At 37.0% G+C, this 24,282-nt stretch overlaps 1 protein-coding gene and 1 long non-coding RNA gene across 10 annotated transcripts in view; one reads left to right on the top strand and one right to left on the bottom strand.

Moving 5' to 3' along the window:
* The window catches only part of Kcnn2 (potassium calcium-activated channel subfamily N member 2), a 476,524-nt gene that overhangs the window by 155,735 nt on the left and 296,507 nt on the right, over positions 1–24,282 (bottom strand). For 4 of the 9 annotated variants that reach the window (XM_063230941.1, XM_063230942.1, XM_013156196.3 and 1 more), the window contains one exon: positions 4,400–4,486. The exons of the other annotated variants lie outside the window; for them this stretch is intronic. The gene's annotated coding sequence lies outside the window, so the exon portion shown is untranslated. The remainder of the gene's footprint in view (positions 1–4,399; positions 4,487–24,282) is intronic. 9 annotated transcript variants of the gene reach the window in all.
* On the top strand, positions 13,114–23,512 carry LOC134471638 (uncharacterized). The gene is made up of 3 exons (XR_010041145.1): positions 13,114–13,702; positions 21,672–21,868; positions 22,683–23,512. It is a non-coding gene; the product is annotated as an uncharacterized LOC134471638 (long non-coding RNA).

Raw genomic sequence — 24,282 nt, 5'->3', positions numbered from 1 at the left:
GAATGAGTCCCACAGTCCTGACAATGCTGCAGAAAGGCTTCCATTGTTTTTTTCTTGCTCTATATACTTTCACTACATCAGCACCTTACGACCTCCAACTCCATTCTAGCATCACATCGTTGTATAAGTGGTTTCCTTTTCATGGAAAGTACTGCCTGTCATTCTTTGACTGACTGTTACTTCCTCATCATTCAGGCCTTGGTTTTAATGTTACATTTTCAAGGAAGCATTCTTAAAGATTTGCAGGAGCAGCTATGGCCCGTGGCCCATTCAGGGCTTCTACATGTCCATTCCTTACTTGCTCTCTTCATAACTCTCATGAAGTGTAATTATTTTATGTGTATGTGTGCTTACTTTTCCTCACCTGTCTTCCGCATTAGAATGCAAGATTCCTGAGAGTGTTGTTATAGTGTCTTATCAGTTATTTATTTCTACCACCAGACACAATAGATACACATAAACTTGGAATGACTGATGGACTATGGGCTGTAGGCAAGATAGCAAATATATATTTGGTCAGTCTTCATATTCTAGAAATTCTAGTTAGCATTTCAAATACATTAGTCAACTTCTTTACAAGTAAGAATTCATAGTAAGGTTTTTTAAAGAACTAAAATTTCATGTGACTTTTGGGCTTTCTTGAGTAGATAACAGACATACACATACCAATGTTACAAGGATCTCCTGTACTCCCCTTGAAGATATAAGGCCAGACACCCCTCCAATCCGTATGTGTTCTTCATCATTTTTAATGTATTTCTTATGTGCATGAGTTTTAAACATACTTGCTTTCGTTAAGCACTTTGTGTTTTGTTAAAACATGGCAAACAACGGAATATTTTTATGTACATATTTACAGGTAATTATACTATGCTTCAACCTTAAACAACATTGTTAATTTAAAATGTCTACAGGGGGTCAATTTTCAATCATTTTCACCATTTAGTTTTTTGGTACTGGGAATCAAACTTGGGACTTTGCATTTGCCAGGCAGATGCTGTGCCACTGAGCTGTGTTCTTGGCCCACCAGTTAGTTTTTAAGAAAGAAAACTTGATAGTAATCAAAACAAGTGTTCAACTCAACCATCAATTCTGAAGATTTTTCTTATTGTTAATTTCAAGGATTTCTTGTTTCTTTTAAACTATCTATCATGCTGTATTTCTAAAAACTCTTTTTATTCTTGTTTTTTTGTGGCTTTGTGTTTTCCTAAACATCTTTATTGCTAGCTTTTCTTTCTGTTTCTTTTGCCTTCTCTTGCCCTTTACCCCTAAATTTTGGCAACACTCCACATCTCACCATTTCTTCTGCCCATTTCTATATATACTCATAGTTATGGATAAAGGTTTCATGCACATCTTATGAAAAATTCACCATGCAAGTCTCTCTGAAGTCATATAAATAGCAAGACTATAGTCTTCTTCTTTTGTTTAGATGGAGTTGCCCAGAATGGACTTGAACTCCTAAGCTCTAGTGATCCTTTAGCTTCAACCTCTTAAACAGTTGGTAGTACTCTATGTGCCACCTGATCTGGCTGAGATTGCTGAGTCAGATGATGATATATGAGTATGCACAGTCCAGTGGATGGTATTAATATTCTAAAAATTGGAAGTATAACCAGGCAGAAAAGATGTGGTGAAGAAAGGAAAGAACAGATAGTTAAGAAGGTAACTGAGGGTCTTTGAGAGGGTTGCTAACATGTAAGAAGTACAGGCTTCTCCCTTATGAAGGAATAAAAATTATTAATGCCCTTTCAAAGCTCTGAAAGCTAAAGACAAACAGAATCCAACCTAATAGTGAGAGATGTTTGCTGCAAGCCTTGCAGGAACACAGGTTGATGGAATAGGAGCTGAAATACAAGAGAAATCAGACTTAGCTGAACAGAAAAGAATCTGAGTTCCTGATACTAAAAACAGAAAATAAAGAGCACACAAAGTACCCTGAGAACACAAGAAGAATCACCCTGGAAACAAATGCACTTCAGGTCACCTGCTCAGTTCAAACATCTTTGGTAAATAATCAACTTACATTATTTCGAGGGCCAAATTACTCTCTTCATGGGTAGACTTTTCACCAATGGAAAGTTTAAAATTAAATACAAAGATGAGATAAATGCACAATATTATTACCTTCATATGAAGATTAAGATACTCAATTGTTAAAATGGTTACAATGTAGAAAATTTAGTAGTATTAGAAAATATGACAGATAACCATGAAATCTAGATTAAAAGGTAAAATTGCTTTTACGTGTCTGATATTAAATTTGAAGTTGTGATGGACCAGATCTAACAGATTACTTTGCAGCTATGGTGTGAAGTGGAAAGAGCTTTAAATATGGCAGGAGTTTTAGAAATGGAAATAAAGGATTAGATCCATGAAAAATTTAAAGAAAATTTGACTATCTTTCCTATTGAAAGTCCTTATACTAAAGGATAAAAAAAGTGATAACAAGTAGGAGTCCAGGTTACACACTTGAACTTACTGGTATAAAATTAGGGCTGTTAAGGAAACTGAGAAAACAAATCTTTGGAGAAAAATAATTGCTTAAATTTCAGTTATATATAGCTGATAAAGTTATAACTGGACTCAAGCAAATGACCTTTTTATGTTCAAGGGAACATTTTGTGTATAGAAAAAGTAGTTTATTGAATCTGAAAGTAATATTTAATTTATTAATATTAATACATTTTAAATGTAGTTTAACTCCTTCGGCCCACAAATATTTGTATTTATAAATCTGGAAAATCACATAAAATATGAGTAATTCTTGTCAAAGGATTCTTTAATTTTTGGTAAATTCAAATTCTAAAAATATTCAATAATAATATATGTGATCAATGGAAATATAGAACTACATTGGTTAATAACTGTTAATAAAGTCATCTATGTGGAAAATACGGGAAGACACCATGGAAAATCATATAGATTTTGTTTATACATAAGAGATTACCCAGAAAAGCAAAAAATGTTTGCATTTGTCACTTTTAAAAGCAGCATTACGATGAAAAGGAAATACTGTTTGATGGTAACCTTCAGTGCACATTGGAGAGAGCATATCAGAATGAGATACAAAGCATAAGTCAGGTATAAACAAGCAAAAGGACAGAAAAAGCTCCTTTGTGTTCATTATCAGCCTTTACCCTTCCTTCAGCATTTCTCTTATTCTGTATTTTCAGTGGGTAGGAGTTCTGCCAGGTTTTCCCTTCATTCTTATCCTCAACCAATTCCTTTTCCTTCTCTGTATTCAGTTTAAGATAAACTACGAGCTGGGCGTGGTGGTGCATGCCTGTAAGCTCAGCACTTGGGAGGTTAGGGGAGGAGGACCACCACAAACTCCAGGTCAGCCTGACCTAAGTAGTGAGGTTCAGTCTAAGAGAACAAAACAAAATAAAAACCTGATTATTCTCATTCACATCAACATTTCTTCTTTTAGACAATAATCTTTGGAGTAAATATGAATCGCTATAGATTGTCAAATAAATAGGATTTTTATGAGTTGCCACTAAAGTTAACAAAGACTGTATTACTGAGAGATAAGACCAGAATTTGGAAAAATTCAAGGAGGGAGATATAGAATTTCCCCAATGAGGAGTTAGTGAAGCTGAGCTGGAGCAGACTCCTTCCCACTTCTCTACCACATACCCCTTGTAGATATCTTCCCAAAAGAGTTAAAGACACGATACCATAGAGATGTATGCACATATGTTCAGAATAGCACAATTCATAATAGCTAAATCTTGGAAACAGTCTGCATATCCATCAACAGATGAATGGAAAATGAAAATGGGACTTTCAAACAATGCGATACTCCTCTGCCATAAAGAAAAATAAGCTTGAGTAATGTGTACAAAAATGGATGCACCTTGAGACTATAATATTAAGTGAAGTAAATCAGACTCACAAGCTTAAATATTCACAGTTCCTCTTATACAAAGAAAACAATATATAAATATAGTGGAAAATGACAAAATAATAGAGAAATAAAGTTACTGTTATGCACCCTAGGTAATGTATCCAAAAGTATAATTTGATTTAGAATTATTGTCTTATGTGTTTTATATGGTGGTCAGTTATTAATCTGACCAAATATCTGACCAATATATGATAATTAACTTTATAATGACTTACAAGTTAAATATATAAATCTAATGCTGGCAAAATAAAAGGAAAGTGGAGGGGAAGGGCAAATAAATAGAATTGAAAGCTTTTATGTACATAGGCCAGTTCTCTACAGTGAACGTAACCATTATGTATTACAAACATGTACTAATAAACATTTTTAAAAGCAGACAAAAGAGTAATATATGAATGTGGAAAAAATGTACAAAAGAGTGGGTCTATGGATTCTGTGAATGTTTCATCCAATGCATCAAAGGAATTAAAATTAGCTTTTGCTTACTCTCCATGGATTTCAGGTGGCGTCCCCATCCCTGTGGCCAACAGCACATGTGTGAGTAGTTACTTCAGGAACTGAGGCGGTAAAGAACTGTGGAGATACAGATGGTTCAACTGTGAGGCAGGTGGAGAGGAGTCTAGGACCACGTCAGGATTCTATTTTCCTCACATATGGTAAACAAAAACCCAAAGTGCATTTCACACTCTACTGTCAGCTTTCCTTGCTACTCATTACTCTCCATATTTACCATCATGTCATCTTACCAACTACTAACATTTTCCAGAATCTTCTGTTATTCGCATTCAAGGTTCTTGATCCTTGCATTGGTTTTGGCATAGCAAAGTGGATGCTCCTGTTTCTAATCGAGTCTTATCTACTTGTTCAGCCATAGCTAGTTGTTTCTGAGGACATGACCACATGCTATGTAGGCAAAGAGGTGTCCACATTTTTGCACGAATTGCCAACTTGTCTGTGGTACACATGCTCCATCTCTTTTACTGACCCCTGCTCCTAACTGTAAACTTCTAAAGGGTGGATAACATTTTAGATATTATTTAGATATAATTAGATAATATTAATCTGCATGGGTTCTGAAGTTGAATCCTAGAACTAAAAGAAATTTTAAAAAGAGATGAATTAATCAAAACAATACACAACTCCTCTGAGCCCCTCAATAACACACACAGCTTTCTGCTGTGGAAATTTTTCATTGTGATTTTTTATATTATTAATATTTCTACATATGTTAAAACATTAAGGACAATTTGAATTGTCCTTACCAACAATCTTGAAATCGAAGCCGGTAATACAAGGCAGAGTTGAACAAGTGAATCAGTAGATATTCAAACAACGAACAGGATAAGCTTACCAATGGGAAATCTGAATAGAAGATCATTCTGCATTTGAGGGAAAATTAAATATTTTTCAAGAAATTCAGTCCTGTTGCAAATATGTTCCTAATTTGGACTAAGTTAACCTACTTAGATTGATACATATTTGTAGAGAATATAATTGGTCACTTATTAAAGAAGGAAACTAATCATGGTTTTTAATATAATCAATGTTTCAAAAATACTTGAGCATACTTTAAAGCACCTGGTTTTTCTTAAGCAAATTAATTCTTCTATACATTTTTATAGTAAATTCTGCATAGAGCACACAGCTACATTTTTATCACATCCTCATCATACCACAAATTGTTTTATTAGAATCCATGTTAATGAGGCTTCTTTGTTTCTTGATGTCTTATTACTGTTAACAAAACACCAACATGAGTCAGTGGCCAGGACCACGCACTCACTGGTGTGTGAGTCTTACCCTGTACCACACTGCTTCCTCCACACTGAGATGGAGGAGCAGAACTTTCATCACTCGGTGCACCCTTTCCTCTTATCCCTGTAGATTCCATGTGCAGCTCATTCATAGCTCCAAATTCTGTCTTGTTTATGATCTACATATGCTTACACACTGGACTACTCCATTCACTGCTGCAAAGCAGTAGAACTTCTTGTCAGCTCTGCAGTTCTTCAACCACTGATGGGATGGGAACAATTTAGCCACTAGAGTATGGAGAAATTTAGTGGGGATGTAATTCAGGATAATAAAATGGGACTACTTTGTAAATAAATGTGCTGCATCATAATTTTCATTGCTCTTTGTCAATCTTTTAATGAACATTGAACACAGGTTGATGTTGTCTGCATTCAATTGAGATATAAAGTTGTGTAAATCAAGGTCACCTTGTCTGGCAAGGAGCGATGGTTTAATGAGAAAGACTCTGCTCATGGATAATTATCACATGAATATCAAGTCCTCCAGTGTCCACAGGATCCAGAGAAGGAAGTAACTACAGCTGCCGAAGCACCTTTTGCAGAGAAGTGGGTTTTCAAACTGCATAGTAACGTTCAACTGGGAATTCATCAAACAAATTCAGAGCAGCCTGCTCCAGAAAAAGGAACAGCTTTTGTAGAGATGTGGAGGTAGAAGCATAAAATGTTGACAAATTCACAATTAGACTGTCATCTGGAAAGTAGTATATTTAAAGGTGGCAGAAAATGAGGCCAAAAACTGGAGGGGAGGTTTCCATAGGATCCTGGGTTCCATTCTATAGCTCTGAATGTCATACTGTGTGTAATGGAAAGTCTTTTAAGAGGTTCACACGATTTAAATTTTTTAAATGTAGTGAATAAATATCTAAAACTTGGGCCTAAGGGATAAATGAAAAAAATGTAAAACATTTCATTAGTGAGATGAATGAATGATGGGTGGTTGATAAGGAGGACCTTAGGACAGAATGCATTTCAGGAAGTGGCTAAAATAGACTTACCAAGTTTGACACTCCTCTTAATTGGAGAGGATTTAGAGTGCAACATTAGCAATACATTTTATATTAAAATTCATTTCTATCCCAGCCAACTAGATAAAGGGCAAAATCATAATAGGGGAAGGAGAAAAACAAAGTAACTGAATGATGGGTTATTTAAAAACATTATAAACACACTAGGGCATTGGTATCTAAGCAGGGACCAAGGGAAAAACTCAATGTCCTTTTCTCTGTTGAAAACCTCAGGGTTGGGTGATATTCCCATGGAGGGTCAGAGTGTGGCCTTCAGAGAAAGACTGCGCCCAGAGCACCACAGGGGAAGTGGTGTCACCCTCAGAGCAGGATGCAGCACCAACAAGGACCCACCATGCCCAGCAGAAAAGAGGCTAAGAGAAAAGAGCACATTGAGGGGAACTGACTTTTCCAAATTCTTGAGGCCCTGGACTTGGGAGGGGGTGGGGAGTTATGGCATCAGCACATAGCACAAAGCATTTGGGAGGGTGTTAAAACATTCTTGAGCAAAGGTTAATGAGGACAGCCACGAACAGAACTGGGTTGTGGGGACATAATCAAAGGTTGCATAGGCCAGAAACACACACTTCTTTTTGATTCTCTAAAGGAAACTTTGATGAGCCTTTTTTGGCATTTGCTACAGGCTATCAGTGTGAGACATAATGATCAGAAGTATATGAAGGCGACCGCTGGTTTTCATTTGCAGTTGCTTAACAGAAACTTAGCTGAGATGAACAGAGGAAAAGGAGTTTCTCCATACAGGAAGGGTTGCGTCAAAGCTCAGTTTCCCCCTGGAAAGTTGGTTTCTTCCTTACAGAAGTGCTGCAATTCCCTTCAGCCCCAAGATGACCAGGCCCTGGGCAGCTGGTTTCCCAAATTATTCCTGTAAAGAGCTGTTACCTAAACAGACAACTTTCCACCGAAGCCTATCTTTTCCCCATCCTGCATTGAAAAAATTACACTTACACTCCCACCATTGCAAAAATAAAAATGGGGAAGGACATGAAAATAAACTGTCATGTACACTTTAAAAAGCAGCGTAGGATTGAAAAAAAGAAATGGAAGAGAACAGGGCAGGGGCCATGCCTTCTTCTTCTTCTTCTTTTTTACTACTTCATGGATATCCAATTCTTCTGTCCTCAGTTAAATCCACTTCTTATCCCTGGTATGTGCTATGCTGTAGAAATAGTCCCAGACTCTGGAGTATGACAGATGAAATGCATGAAGGCACCCATCTACAATGATGCAGAGTAGTCTTGTGAATGATTCAGCTGAAGTTGGCATATCCTCGAGCTATAAACTGTAGCAATAGCATACCACATGATTAGGACTGTGGTTAGATCAAGGACCCACAAAATGACCAAAAGCCACTCAGAAATTGACTATTAAATTGACAGCATTACAGAATAAAATGTTCTAATGGTGCCCACAGCAATCAGTATGTGCCTTGATAAAGTACACCCCATTGATTAATGTGCTCAGAGTCCTCTGAATCTGTACCTACATAAAAGATTATTTTCCTATTCAGTATGTAGTAACCACAGGTTTTCTGGTGAAAGCAGAGTCAAGAGTCAAACAAATTTGCTGACTCAGACAGTATTTCCAAAAAGTAATTAAATTATGGATATTAATGGATTGCCACGTCCTTAGTATATTTTAATATATATTTTGATTTGTTCAGTTGGACTAGCTGAATGTTCTATTTGAAAGGGAGCTGGAAAGACGTCTTAGTGCAAGTTCAAAACCATGTTTATTCCAAAAGAGGATATACTTTCAAAAGAGAAAGCACAAGTAGAAACACTTCAAGTAGCAAAAATGACCAAGTCACCACCAATATCAGAAAACTGCCACTTCGATTCTAGAAATTTAGTTTGATCTGGATTTTATTCATAATTCTAAGCTTTTGTGTCCTATGAAATTTCTTCCAGCCATTTATGCTGTAGCTACAATCAATACAGAGTAGCTGGACTTGTAACTTTTGTGTATGCTTTAAAATTATGTAACTATGGTATCTATGTTAATATTTTTATAAAAAGCACTGCACCAAAGTGTTTACTTGAATTCCATAGTGCAGTGACAGGCTGCTTGGTATTGGGAAGCCAAAGTATTCAGCATCTGCATAAACTCACCTGAATAAAACTCAATTTTAAAGGTTTATTTTAAGGAGGCAGATGGAGAAGTCAAAACCAGTGATAGTCTAAACATCCACCAAGACTTTATGTCAATTGACTATTCACAAATTATCTTTCAGGGTAAATCCGGGGTCATTTGTTTGTTCATCATAGCAGCAAAACAATCTTTTCAATTGGGATCAGGAAAAATGTGACATTTTCTTGTCATTTCATCACATCTCACTTCTAATTTTATATGAGTGTGTGGGGTAATTTGTTCTTGGTCCCATTAATGTGCCCATTTTTAAATAACATGGTAGGAAGAGATAGATGAAGAAAGGAGAGGACCCCATTTCTACTATATGTTCCCTTTAAGTCTTTAAACAGCATTTCTCTCTGTCCCAAGTCAGAATCTACTGTTGCTAACAGAATTTTGTAATTCCAGGAAAAAAAATGGTTTCTTATCATATTTTCATGTAGTAAAAGGAAAAGAATGGCCTAAGCAGTTGGAATACACAGTACATTTTAAAACACACTCTAATTTCTTTTAAAACAGAAGCTTTTTCATAAAAATCCTGTACTCAGATCAATCCTTTGGTGTAGTCAGATATCTATGAAGATAAGAAATTGAAAGAGTAAATAGGATCCAGAAGGTACTATCAGTATTTTGAAAGGGAAACAAACTCCTCAAAAGGAAAGAACAACTGGGATAGGGAAAAAAGAGAAAAGAAGGAAGGAAAAAATATATATATATACATGCACAAGATAGCTCAGATAACTATATTACTAATTCCATTAATTCATGGAAAGAAACTGTGAATGCTTATAATTGTTTGATCTGTTTTGCATGCCTGTATCTTATAATCTGAGCAACTATTCTGAAGATAACAATATGCAATATAGTGACCATTGTTAATTTCCTATCAGCTTGTTTTGAAATCCTATATTGATTTTACTGTGTTTTATTTTTATTGTTTTGTTTTCTCTTAATCTCTAAAATAAAAACAAGAAGTCTATGAAGGCAACCAGATATACAGGAAAAGCTGAACTCATATCAAGATACCTAAAGGTATGTAATTCATACTACCGTGGTATGGCAAGATATCATCTTTTGTAGGCCATCAAGGAATTTAAAGAGAAGCCCAATTTTCCACATGTGCCCACCAGCTGGCCACGATGCCCGGCACAGAAGCCCTGTATGTGAAGCCACAAGAGCTCACGCTGGTAGAGAATGGAGCTGCGTTCCTGTGCCTTTCTAACCTAGTAGAAGCACTGTCTCCTATAATTCTCCTCTGAGATCGGTCCAGCCACCTTCTTTTCCTCACTGTCCCCGGATTACCGTGTCCTCTTGCAGTGTTTTGTCACTTTTTCCTGTTTCCTCTACCTGGAACATTTATGGCCTCTCTGTAAAATTGTACTCACAGTTATGGGTCCAGATCAGGATATAAGCAGAATTAATTGTTCCTCCAAAATATTCTCATCTTCTTTAGTCAGTCTCAATCTCCCTCTTTTGTTTCTCTCCCATCTTTTTATACACATACACACACACAGACATGCACATACACATACTCTCCAACACTATGCACTGGATATATTCTACAATATTGAGTGTCTGCAGTACTGCTAAAACCAACATAGGCTGCACGAATCAGAACAAACTGTCTACACACACCAACTCCCATCCTCTAGCAGATTCGCAGGAATCTGGGTTTGTGTTTCTCTCCTTAGAAGTACAGGGGAATCCACCAGATGGCCGGAGGATGGCATGTGTGTCACATGGTCTCCCGCAATCAGATAAGAAGCTTTTCCACAGGTTTTTCCTAGATAATCCCATCTGTTCTTGGCTTTGGCTGAGACGGCTAAGGGCAAAGACCCTTAAGCTTCCTGGGTGCTTTTGGTGTAGTAGAAAGTGTCTGTAAATCACACTCAATCTCTTTAAAGAGGCTTTTGTGTGACTCAATAATCTTATTGTGAACATTTGCCAAAGTCTTAGCCAAAGGTTGTACAGGTATATCCTCAGTAGTACAGTTCTCTAATGGTATATTTCTTAATTTTAGTGTCTTTTATAATCTACACTACAATTTCCCAAATCACCACACCCTGGTTTTTATTTTTTTTGGTTTGTTTTCTTTGCCCCTAGATTAATATCTCATTGCATTTTATTGTAAGCAGCAAGAAAAAAACAGGCTGTACATTTAAGCCTAAAATTGTCTAGAACCATCATATCCTGTTTCCTTTTTCTTTCCTTATTTTTTTCTTCTTGCATTTTACTATAAGTAGCAAGAAGAAATCAGGCAGTGTCCTCAACACTTATTTAGAAATCTCCACATATATTGAACCAACTTCATCCTTTACAACAGCTGCTTTCCATATAAGAGTTGGACTCAATTCTGCTAAGTTTTCTGCCACTGTACATCAAGGATCTCCTTTTCTTGAGTTTGTATAAGCAAGCTCTTTGTTTCTATTTGAGTTCTTACCAATGATGCCTTTAAGAGTCATATTTACGTTAATGAGTCTCTATAATGATTTATATTTTCTTTAAAGAAATATGTCTTCTCAATCCTGCAGCTCACTCACTTCTGAAGCTTTACCAAGAGAACTACTCACACCCATATTTCTACTAACCTGTTAAATGAATGCTAAGCTTTTTCTATTGTGCTCCTGAAAAGTTGTTATAATTTTGTGTAGATCCTCCCCTGAGCCTCATGGGGTCATCTGTGGGCTTTTTCAGAGGTGTTCAGATCTAGAGTGGATCTAGATCTGTGATCTAGAGTGGATCATAATTAAATCCTGGTGCAATGCTTGGATAAGAGTGTGGGATTAATAAATCAGTCCGCTTACTTGTTTGGCACTGGCCTAATCCCAGTAGTCTAGATAGAAGAGGGACAGAAAAAAGCCACTCAGATCCCTTCCTACTTTTACTTGACTGCTTGCTGTGGACTCCTCTGCCATGCCACCCTGCCTTGGAGCCAGCCAACTATGAACTGAAACTTTTACAAATGGTAAACCAAATAAACCTTTCCTCCTGTTTTGGGATGTTGTTTCAACAATGAGAAAAGTAATTCACACAAAAGATTTCTACCTTCTTCCCACTGCGTTATAACAATATACTGCTTCCAGCTACAAAATCAGTTTTAGTGTCTGTCTATTGCTGCCACACCAAATTATCACAAATTTAGTGGGCTTGAAACAAACATACATTTTTACAGTAAACATACAGCTTTATGGGTCAGAAGTCCCATTTAAGTTTCCCAGGCCTCAAATCAAGCTGTTCCTTTCCGGAAGCCTTAAAGGAGTATCTCTTTCCTTTATTTTCTTTGTTTTAGAGGCCACCTATATTCCTTGTGTACCAGTCAGTGCTTACAAGAGAAACATACTTAAAGCAAGATCTACAAAATGTAAGAATTTACAAGATAAGCTTTCAATGGCCACCTACAGAATGTGGTGAGGAGAAGTGCAGAAAGGACTGTGGGGTTGAGGGAGAAAGAAGAAAAACAGAGAAGGAAGTGGAAGAGATACAGCGGAGAAGTTTACAAAGGCTCTTTTCAGACCAAACTCCCCACTCTTAAACATTTTCTCATGCTTAGCTGAAACATCTATAAAAATACTGTGCTCTTTTTTGCCTTGGAAGCATGTATAAGCATGCAATATATTTCCAAGCCCAATAAAAAGTATAGTAAAAATCAAAATATTTGTAATCTTTAAACTGTAGTTTCCATTTTAAAATAAATATATATGGCTCCATGAGATTTAGTGTTTGGTTTTGAAAATTCAGCTTCTACGGCAAATAGAATGTGGAAAATACATTAAAGAAATTCCTGGTTTTCAGTAGAAAGACCATTAGAAACAGTATCAAATGCTTTTTTAAAAAACCACTAACACATTACTTGACTTCATGTAAGCTACTTAACATCTCTGGTTTTCATTTATGTTAACTGATAAGCAAAGTGATTGGTCTAGAAGTAACTCGAAGTTGCTGCAAGCTCAAACATTTTATCATTCTCTGGATAAGGAGCTCTTACTACAGTGGGTTCTATAAATAAAAGATTTTTGAAATACAGCCAAGAAATGGGGAATTGAAAGTAGGACTTCAAGTTATTTGCTTGTTAACTGTGGAGTTTTAATGTGATAAGATAAGGGATGAGACTTTTCACTGTCTTAAGATGTTATTTAAAACTTCTAAGATATGGAAACTATGTGACAATGTCTGAAAATTCGGAATGGAGAAACTAAATAAATTTCTACAGGCTTCTTTAAAATGTCCAGTGACCATTACAGAGAGCTAATGTAAGCGATCCATTACAGAGAGGGGCTTCATGAACCGTTTCACGGTGCAATTTTACTATTCTTTCCAGGACTTTCAGTCCCCTGCAACCAAGTCAAGAGAACAGGGTCCAAGAGAGCTCCCCACAGGCAACAGACTGGTTCTCTGGAACAGAAGTGTTCCCCACAGACCCCATGCCTGCACCATAGTACTGGAGTTGCAGAAACATGACGTCCTGCCTTGTGGTGCTACCAGAGAAAACAAACATAAAGTTCCTAGCAGAGCTCCAGGCATCTCTTTAGTTCTTGGAGAAGATGAAGCTGGTAACATGGTTAGAGCAAATCCTCCATGTCAGACATGAGGACAACCATGGAGGAGACTGTACTTTTAAGCTTGGTTTGGAAAAGCGAGTTTCACAGCAATCAACTCAATGCTAAAGAAGGCACCTAGACTATGACAGGCTGAAAGAATCTTTCCAAACATAACGGTGCATTAACTGGGATGATGGAGCTGAAGAGGATGCCAAGCTAGAGCCTATCTGATCCTATTATGGACTTGGTACCATGAGTGTCTGTGTCGGAGGAGGATCCCATTTGGTAAGCATCACTAAAAGCTAGTATAAATTCTTTCTACAACAGAGAATACTTGCCAGCTGAGACAGCTGAGAAACAGAATGGTCACTAACTCCAAACACAGACCTTCTTTTGAATGAGTGTAGAGGAAACTACACCAGGATAGAGGGGAACAGACTGTGTACCCCATGATTCCTAACCTTGGGTCAATTTGGTGGAGAGGAAGAAGCTTGGGATTTGATAAATACTTTATAACTTCCTATTTAAATTAGACTGAATTATGGTTAACACATAACTGATTTATACTCCTTGGAAAAGGCCCAGGGTCTGCCTAGGATATCATCCAGATCCAACCAAGGACAGGATATACTTAAAGATGTAGACAGGAAATAAAAAAACATTGCCTGGTTTCACCCTATGAAGTTTGCCCATCCAATACATCATTTTTATGATTGCACTTGAATCTCTTTCCACTATTATGGTTACTTATTCAGTTTTGAGGGTATGAGAGGCAAAGGAATTCATTTTTATTCATGTGTTAAAATGTCTATTGGAGAATAAACCAATCGAATATCAATGAATATTTTCTCCACAATTCCCATGAGCTTCAAGAAAGGGAAACAAGTTGGATTGAAAAGTCTCCCTCCTTTGATGAATAATAAGGATGATGATGGAGCATTTCTAAAAATAGATTATATGTGTCTCAATTGGCATACAAAGACATTACAGAATGAGACAAAGAATGACTGTAAAAAACTTGTTTTGTTTAAATTTATTTTAATAAAAGAAAACTGGCATTTTGGTATGACGAGGGAACACTGCAAAACATTGTATTTTATAGTGCTTGATTTAGAAGCAAGGAAGAATTGGGTTACAATACATTTTGCTTAGCCTGAATACACATCAAATTGGACTTTTGCCTGAATGTATAAAGATTTATTTATAATAACTATGGCAAAGTATAGAATTTTTATATAAAATGGTGACTTTTACCTAACAATTCACCTTGGCTTTAAATATAGCTGTGATTATAAAGCCTTTCTTTCTTTCTTTCTTTCTTTCTTTCTTTCTTTCTTTCTATCTATCTTTCTTTCTCCCTCTCTTTCTTTCTCTGAGCTTCAGGCTGTGTTGTAAATTGCTATGCATGAGAGAGTTCATTTCCACAATGAGGTTCCACTATGAAAAGGCAAACACCAGCTGATGATACAAGGGCAGGAAGAAAGGCTGGGTCTGGAATGCGTGAAGGTCCACCTAGAGCGTTTTGTGCTGCTCCTTCATGGGCCTTTAAAGGGATGCCTCATCCCCTAAGGAATTCCCTGCAGGGAACTCAGGATGGGCACAGCAATGAAGAAAGTGGAAGCCTTCAGTACGCAGAGATCTCGAGGGGAGATGGGCTGTGGGGGTGTGCTTAGCTGCTTTTCAGCCTAGCAAGTGGTATTGCTAGTGAAGGTCACCTCTGTGTACTTTATCCTCTTATTCTTGACAAGAAAAACAGTATCTGAATGGAAATTGTGACATTTCTTAGCATATCCCTTCAGCTTTATTTCGTACCAAGATCTGGGTACTTTGAGTGTACACAGGAAAGAAAAACAGATGACAAAATCGATGGCATGACCGATACCTCGCTTAATATTTCTGAGCATCAGTGTTAAATCATTGTCCTCCAGTGTCTCTTTCAGCTCTGAGTTTTTATATTTTTCAATGAGATTCGTTAAAAAGAATGTAACCTAAATGTTAAAATAATACATTTATGAGGCAAATAAGACTCTCCAAGAACTATGACACAGGATTATGGAAGAGAATTTAAATTATAATTATGATTTATATCCATAGTGTATAAATGTAGCCAATAAATCCTGAGTAAATTTAGGTTACAGAGCCAGGTGTGATGACAAGTGCCTGAATCCCAGAATTTGGGAGGTGGAGGCAGAAGGATCGCTGTGAATTTGAGACCAACCTGGGCTACAAAATGAGTTCAAGGCTAGCCTGAACTGCATAGCAAGACCTTGTCTCAAAAGACCTCCCCCCAAAAAACCTAAAAAAGTAGGCTACAGAAATAATTATGTGTTGTCAGAGAATAATAATATAATCTAACAATTTAGTGTTCTTATATGATGCAGATTATATTTAATTATAATTGCAAATTATATTTAATGATAATTATTATAATTACATTTGGTGGAATGATAATATAGAATAACTTAACTACAGTTTGTGTACTATTAAAAGCTTGAAGTCTTTTCGGTCTGTATATACTTGTGTGTGTGTGTGTGTGTGTGTGTGTGTGTGTGTGTGTGTGTACGTTAAATAAAATATACATTCTTGGTATCCAGGTAAAAAGACATTTTTCGAATTTCAGTGAAAATAAGAGATGTTACAAGAGAACACCAAATGAAACATAATGAATAGAGACATAGATTTGATCATGAATTTCACATATTCCAAAGTGAATTATAGGCAAATTGATATGTGGTATTTAGATGACCTGTCCTAGACTATATTGCCTTTCTTCCAAAATTCAGCTTTATCTGCCTATGTGAAAAGAAAGCCAAACTAAGCATTTCCAGAAAACAGAAATACAGTAAGTTCAGCTGAATGAGCAGGACACTGTCTCACCAAGAGCAGATGCTCAGTGAAATGCTGATCAGTTGCCTAAGGCGCTAAACCCATCCTGTTGCTTTTTGCTTTTGTCTCTTCAGTGTCTTACAAACTGTCAGAGTCTCAAGTGACCAGCAGACACTTCAAGTAGTGGCTAGGAAACATCAAACCCTTCTTGATCAATATCTGGGTATTGTAGAATTCAGAAGAGCAGATAATGTATAAGCCACTTTTCTGTGGGGATTCCTTTCTGTTCTGAATTGTCTCCTCTATGGTGACAATGACTCTACTTGCTGCCTGTCTTACTACTTTGACTCTTTACTACTGATCCCACCAATTGTGTCCATACAGCATTTTACTTGTCTTCCCTAGTCACTATCATTTGAGAAATATACTTGTAGATAATCTCTAAAATTCCTGTTCAGTCTAAGTGTTGCAGTAACTTATAATCTAGGGAAGGGCTGGACTCTTTGGAATGATTCATACCACCATGGAAGAACTAAAGATGGTTGGGGAGTGGGTGGGTCAGATATAAAGATGACATTTTCAGCAGAATATAGTTCATTAACAGGTTAATTTCAAAGCAAAACAGGCTTGAGTCCAACAGCTGCAGTACAAGGGAGAATGGATGAGTTTTTCTTGTTGCACACTTTAAAGTAATGAATATTAGAATTGGCATGAGGCATTTTGGATGTTTTGATTAAGAAACTGAATCCCTGAAGCCAAAATTACCTTGGAATGGAATTGCCTAACTAAAAGTAAATTAAATAGGGATGCTGCAGTAAAAAAAATTGTGGGTCAGATGCTGTGAGTCTTATAAAACATGTAGTTCTTCAAGCTAAGCTTGAGACACTGCACAGATGGTTTCCTGAAAAATAAAAACAGATCAACAAACTTCTCCATTTATACATTCCACACAAATGTTTCTTTTTATTTTTCTGAGATCTCAGGGGTATGGCTCAAAAGCAGATAGGTATAGTAGCAGTAGGAGGAGAGATCAAGTAGCTGAACTCAGTGGAGGAGGATGATTTGGGAAGAAGTCACAAGAATGTCACTGCTGAAATGACCTTCCTGAAAGACAATAACTGGTCTCAAAGCATTTTAACATGAGTCTAGAATTTGTAATTTATTCCATAAGCATTTTTATACAATGACCAAAGTGTTTCAGTGAGCACTGTCTTAGTTACTTTTCTCATTGCTGACACAAAATACCCACACCCACAAGTTAAGAGAGGAAAGGTATATTTAGCTCACAGTTTGTAGAGGTTGCAGCCCACAGTTAGCTGACTTCAAGGCAGGATGAACTGGCTAGAGGGCAACAGTTCATGGTGGTGGAAAACAACAAAAGCAACGGGAGAGCAAACGGAGAGAACAAGCCTCTTTCTACATCGTTTATCTGATCTGGACCGATGGGATTAGGGTGGTGCTAATCCAATCAATGGACTGATTCACAATCACACAATCTTAATCCCAGCATTACACTATGAATCAGACACCAGCTCTAGATTCAACTATCTCTAAAAAAGCCTGCCCCTTATGACTGCATGGGGCAAAATCTAGACACAAGCCATAACAGGTACCCTCTACTGTTATTTCTTTTCTGTGTGTACATGTGTGCATGTGTGTGTCTGTGTGTACGGGACTCAGGTGTGACCACCAACATTCACATGTGATATTCACACACATGCATGCCTTAATATTTTTACAACTTCATGGTAGTGAGCTTTAATTGGTTGAACTAGGTAATATTATATATTCAATATTTAGACACATGATTTTTTTTTAACATTTGCCACAGGGATTTATTTCTAGGCCTACGTTAACAGTTTAACCAGACACTATAATTCTTGAGGATCTTGGATCCCTGAATCCATAATGATATGTGATCACAGTGAAAGTGCCATTTATCAATTTCTACTATTGAAAAATGCTCAGTTATGAATCTGCATGCCTACTTCCCCCAGCTGCACAATCCTGGATTGGATAATTAACTTCTCTATGAAGACAGATTTAGATATCTATAAATCAAAGGATTTAAACCAAATCATTTTTTCCTGACATCCTAAGCTTCATCAGAGATATCTCATGTGTCACTTTGGGGTCTAGGAGGCTGACTACTGCTCACAGGAGCAGTTCTGCTTCTGTCTGTCACATACTATATATTAGAATTCTGCCAATAATGTCATGGGACAAGATTTATTATTATAAAGGAAATGTATAACAACCCAGACCTAAAATTATGAAAGGTGCTAAGCTTTCCTAGCTATCTGCATTGTTTGGGTTCCTAACAGATGAAGTACTGCAACATACTAATGTTACGAAAGCAACAAGCTATAAAAATCATCTGATGAATAACTTTCTGTGCTGCTAGTGTTTGTTACTGCTTATGGGTAAACCCCTTTAGATATTCCTCTCAATGTTAGACCCTCAGGAACTATAAGATCTATGCCAAATAATTTTCCCATCCCATCCTGCCTGTCCTTGCTGCTATCGTTAGGACTGTTGTATTCAGGGTTTACAGAGAAAAGATGACACATAATTTATAGAACTATTTTATAACATTATCCCAAAGAGTCAAATGTAAATGAGTGCAGGAATTCTGTCCATACACTAGAAACCTGAAAAATCTGTCCAAGAGCCTGGCTTGCATGGCAGTGTTCTGCACAGTCCAGCTGAAGATCTAGAGCCCATCGTGATGTCCTGAATGAATCCATCTGGAGATCTGGAGCCCACCACAATTTGTCATGCAAGTCTATGTCAAGGATTGGTACTTAGAAGGCCCAAAGGTCAGTTGTGGAAGCTAGAAAGTTTGCACCAGTGGGATGAAGGATCTGTGCCAGCAGGCTGAGGAATCTGCACCAAAGCTAGGAAGCGATGCTCAAGGTGAGGACCAGAGCTCCCTCACAGAGGACCACTGCAGCCATCTTCAGTGGCTGCAAGGTCCTGACCTCCGCTGACAATGACAATAGTGGAGTTCATATCAGGAAAATCAGTGTGGCAGGCTTCCCCAGGACAATCAACAGCACCATCTTCCCCTCCAGTTCTCTTTTTATGCTGTTGGCAACAATCCTCAGGCGAGCCTTCCACACCCAGAACCACGCTGACCTACTTCAGCTGGGTGTTCCAAGCTGCTCACCAGCTATCAGTCATCTACAAGGGTACTACTTGATCCTTTCAATCTTCCCTACTCTATATCTGAGTGTCATAAATAACTCATGATTCTAGGATCTGAATGTTACATTTGACAGAAAGGCTTCAACGTCAAGAGTCTAGAGAACACTCTGTGTTCTTCATTTCTATTACCTCTTCCTAGTTATAACTTTAAGAAACATGTTAACAAGGTCATTTTGTTTTAATGAACATACCATTTCAACAATACTTTGGAGGAATGATAGCTTATTCAACAAGTGGGGTAGGGAGACTTTTTCTGTGTGCAGAAGACTGAAACTAGACCCTGATCTCTTATGGTATACTAAATTAAAATAGAAGTGGAACAAAAACCTAAAACAGAAACTTTAAACCTTCTGTAAGATAAAATAGCTAAAACACTTCAAGACATAAGTGTAGGAAAAGACTTTCTAAAAAGAACCTCAATTGCACAAGAAATAACAGCAAGGATAAACAAATGGGATTATATCAGACTAAAATGCTTCTGAACAGCAAAATTATCAGTTAGTAGAGTGAAGAGACAGCCTACAGAAGGGGAAACATTTTTCCCCATTACTACTACACTCCTCTGACAAGAGAATTAATATCTAGAATATACAAAGAACTAAAAAAAAAATTAAACCACTTAAACTTAAAGACCCAGTCTGAAAATGGCCATGAGGAATGAACAGACACTTCACAGTGGAAGAAGTATAGATGGTCAAAAAATATATGAATAAACATTCAACATCTCTGACCATTAAAGTGTACAAATGAAAACAATGCATCTTACTCGGGAAAGAATGGCAATCATTAAAAATCAAACAATAACAAATGCTGGTGAGACCATGGTGAAAAAGGAACCCTACTATAATGTTGTTGGGAATGTAGACTGGTATAATCATCATAGAAATCAGTATGGAGATTTCTCAAAGAACTGAAATTAGAAATTTCATAGGACCCAAAGAGCCTAAGATATCACACTACAGTGATACAATCATATCCATGTTTATAGTGAACAGCTGAATTCTAGAAGTAGATGCATAACAATCAGCAGATGCCTAGATGAAGGAAATTTGGTATCTGTATATAATGGAATACTACTCAGCTCTAAAGAAGAGCAAATTTGAGACAATTGTAAGAAAATAGGTAGATCTGGAAAATACAATGTTGAGTGAAATAAACTGGAACACAGGCTTACAAACTGTATGGCACCTCGCATTTGAGTGAAGTAAAGTACAAAAAGAATAATAAAAGATAGATAGAAAAAGACAAGGGGATGGATTTTTTGCAATACAGAAGAGGTCCAGGGAAATAAGGGTGAAACATGAGGAGGAGAAGGGAAAATAATTAGAATAAAAATGATCCCTCTACAGGAACCTAATAACCTCAATAGCCGTAAACATTATATGTCATAACATGAACTAAGATTAATAATATTAACAGGAATGAAAATCAAGAGAGAGCAATTAAGGGGAGAGGGGAAGGAGATTAAAAAAAGAAATAAGCTGTGGTATGTACAGATGCCCACTGGCCAAGAGGACTAAACTGCATGTATTAATAAAACATTTTAAAAATTAACAGAAATATTTGATTAGCCTAATGAAACAAAGTATAAGAATTTGAACTGTGCTCTGAGTTTTTAGTAATGGGGACTGGAAGTTATTGTCATCTCCAATTAATGATGATTATTTCATGAAAAGGGAAAATATGGTTAAAAATTCCATTTAAAACTCATCTAAACCTTGGTGTGAAGATATGCAATTCTTTTCCAGTAATCTGGGAGGCTGAGTCATGACTCGGTAAGTTCAAGCCCAGACTGGGCAACTCAGTGACTTAGCAAGAGCCTGCTTCAAAATAGAAAGGGAAAAAAGGGTTGGGGATGTGGAGGCCTTGAGTTCAATCCATATACATAGATACGAGAGACCCCACCAAAAAATGTATATACACTTCCACAATTTGCTGTTCTAATTAAGTTAACTTGTATTAATCTCATGATGAGTCAATACATTTAGTTATTAAAACATTTATGCAAGCTTCTCTTTTCCTGATATATACATTTTTGGCAGACTCATATATATGAATAACAAAATATAAATATAAAACACAAATAATGAAAACATTCCCATTTCAATATTTCAGTGAGATGTAATAAGTCTGTTTCTGGGGTGATAAAGTATAAAGCTACTTACTTTAATAGTGTTCTGTGGCGCGTGCTGATTTTATTTTTGGGTTATTTTTATAATAGAAATGCTGAATTGACATCCAAAGAATAATTGAAGTGAATTCACCAGGAATCGTAATTTACAAGGAATTATACATAACCCGCAACACAACACGCCAAGCAAAGGAAGAACAGGAAAAGCAAGATGTTCAGTCCTGACGTGAGTGTGGTAGGGAGCTGTGAGGACGCTGATCCCTGCTGCTCCTGTTCTAAGACCCCAGGTAAGAGTTACACTTGTCCTTTAATTCCATTGATTTCCTAGCCAGCGCTCAAGCAAAGGCACAGGTGAGTAAGACGGTTGTCAGAGCTTGTGATCTTGCGACAGCAATCAACCTGTTTCAAATGCTCTAGCATAGTGCTTTCAGTTCATTTTTGGCTTTTATAGATTTAATCTTGACAGTTTTGAGGACCCTCACAAGTAACTTAAAGCCAATGCTATGTAGCAACCTGTCATTTTGTAAAGGAATAATTTCGAATCTCATGCTCCAAAGCATAATATGCGAGGGGGAGTCACTTAGCGAATGAGTGGGCCTAGGTTTTCTCTAAAAACCCACACTTCAAAGTGGCTATTATTGTTCCATACTTTTGCTACCTTTAGAATACTGTAACTCTTTGATGGTAAAATTTATATTATGCTTGAACAGAAAAGCTTCTAGTTCAGAGATGAAAATGAAAAGAAAATAACATGTCAGAGTAATGGCTCTTAGGCAGAAACCGAAAAAGTTTGAAGAGTGAGAAGTTGTATTACAAATGCCTACGTATGAAAACTTTAAAGAGATCATTGATTTCTAGGGGTCCAGGAGCAGGAGTAGAAAGGGAAAAGATCAATAAGTGAAGCATAGGACATGATGGATATGTAAACATCAAGTGTATGTCAGAAGCCTTAGAATGAGCAAAAGAAAGAAAGAATCTTAATGTAAGGTATGGACTTCAGTTAATAAAAATACACCAGTATTGGGTAATCACTCCTAACAATTGCTCGGCACCAAAGCAAGATGTTTGTAGGTAATCTGTGTTGCTATGCTTTATATCTAGATGTCCCCGGGAGCCTTGCACATCCACAGATGGGACGTTTTGAAGAGCATTGGACCATGGAGGTGCTAGAGCTGACTTGCTATTAGGAGGCAGAACTTGGCTAGAGGACTTGGAAGGTTATCTCTCTTTCCCCAAGGCCTCCTCTCTTTCTTTGCTTCCTGACATCCATTATTCTGAGCATGTTTCCTTCACTGTCTTCTCTCCTGCATGCTGTTTTTGTCCTGGATCCAGCTGACTATGGACTGTAACCATGATCCAAAAAGGAAAACCTCGCTGCCTTTTAAATTGTTGGTGTCAGTATTATATCACAGCAATGAGAAAGTGACTAAGGCATGCATGTGTGGGGGCACATAGCAACAGTGCCCTTCTGTGCTGTTTTTCTACCAACCTAAAACTGCTCCAAAAATAAAGCCTATTACTTTTTTAAAAGATCATATTAGGAGGTGGCTCCTTCCTCCTGTTCTTCAAGTTCCATATAATAAGAACAGTAACACGAATTCTGCAGAAACAGGAAAAACAACCCAAGAAAGCATTATAATGAGTTCTACTCACTTATCAAGTGAGAAATGAAATGCTCATTAGAATTGAATAAGAACTTGTGTATAAGAACTTACATGAAAAACATCACCAAACCACCTTTTAACTGAAAAGTGATCTCAGAAAAGCCAAAAAGCCTGTATACAGTTTTGTATGAAGCAATCAGTGAGACTATTAGCTGACCTTTTCATGGAAAATTTAGGAAGTATTTAAGGAAGTGCTTCATGCTGCGAAATTAAGAGAAGAAGATCATTTAGCTGCAAAAACATGTTGAGAGAGAGAGAGAGAGAGAGAGAGAGAGAGAGAGAGAGAGAGAATGATGTACGTTAAAGGAAGATGCCCTTGCAATTGCACAGACAGAAGTGAAGCTTTTGGATCTAAGAAGGTCTATTTCCTCTGCTGGCACACAGAGATGATGAGCTATCAAAGTCCCCTGCCAGAGCTACTCTGCCCAAACTTTCTGTTTCTATGTGATTCATTTCATCCTTGCCTCTGTCTACACATTCGTACATATCATCATCATTGTTGCTGATTTAGGCTACTGGCAAAAGAATAGAATGTTCAATAGCATGTAGCTTGTTTTGTGCCAGCTTTATTTTCCTAGTTATATACACACAAATAAATGTAAGCTTACATGACTAGAATTGTTAAGGGTCTGAAGAATTCAGTTAAATTTGTCCAAAGGTTGTTAACTCTTGTGTGAAAAGCGTGAGTCAAATGTTCCTTGCACCGACTCATTTGAAGCTTCTAAAAGCCTCAGGAATGCTCCTTCATAAGTGGAAGATCTACTTTAACTTGAAGGAGGTGGCAACATTCAATGTCCTTTTGGAAGGAAAGTGAAAGACTGTATTGGTTTACAGAATACAGGCTTGGATGATGAAGCTAAATGAACACAAGCAATGTAAGTGGAAGCCAAATGACAAAAATGAAGAGAAAATATAATAGCAATTCAGGCTAATATCCTCTTCACTTTAAAAATCAAGTAAGATTCCAGAGAGGCAAGGCTGCTTATAATGGCAGTACAGCATATGAGAAAAAACATGTTTCTAACTTAAAATATAAC

Source organism: Cavia porcellus, unplaced genomic scaffold (assembly GCF_034190915.1).
Source record: "Cavia porcellus strain 051 isolate PalLab524CR breed Dunkin Hartley unplaced genomic scaffold, mCavPor4.1 scaffold_19, whole genome shotgun sequence".
Lineage (NCBI taxonomy): Eukaryota > Metazoa > Chordata > Mammalia > Rodentia > Caviidae > Cavia > Cavia porcellus.
This window is presented reverse-complemented; position numbering and strand designations above follow the sequence as displayed.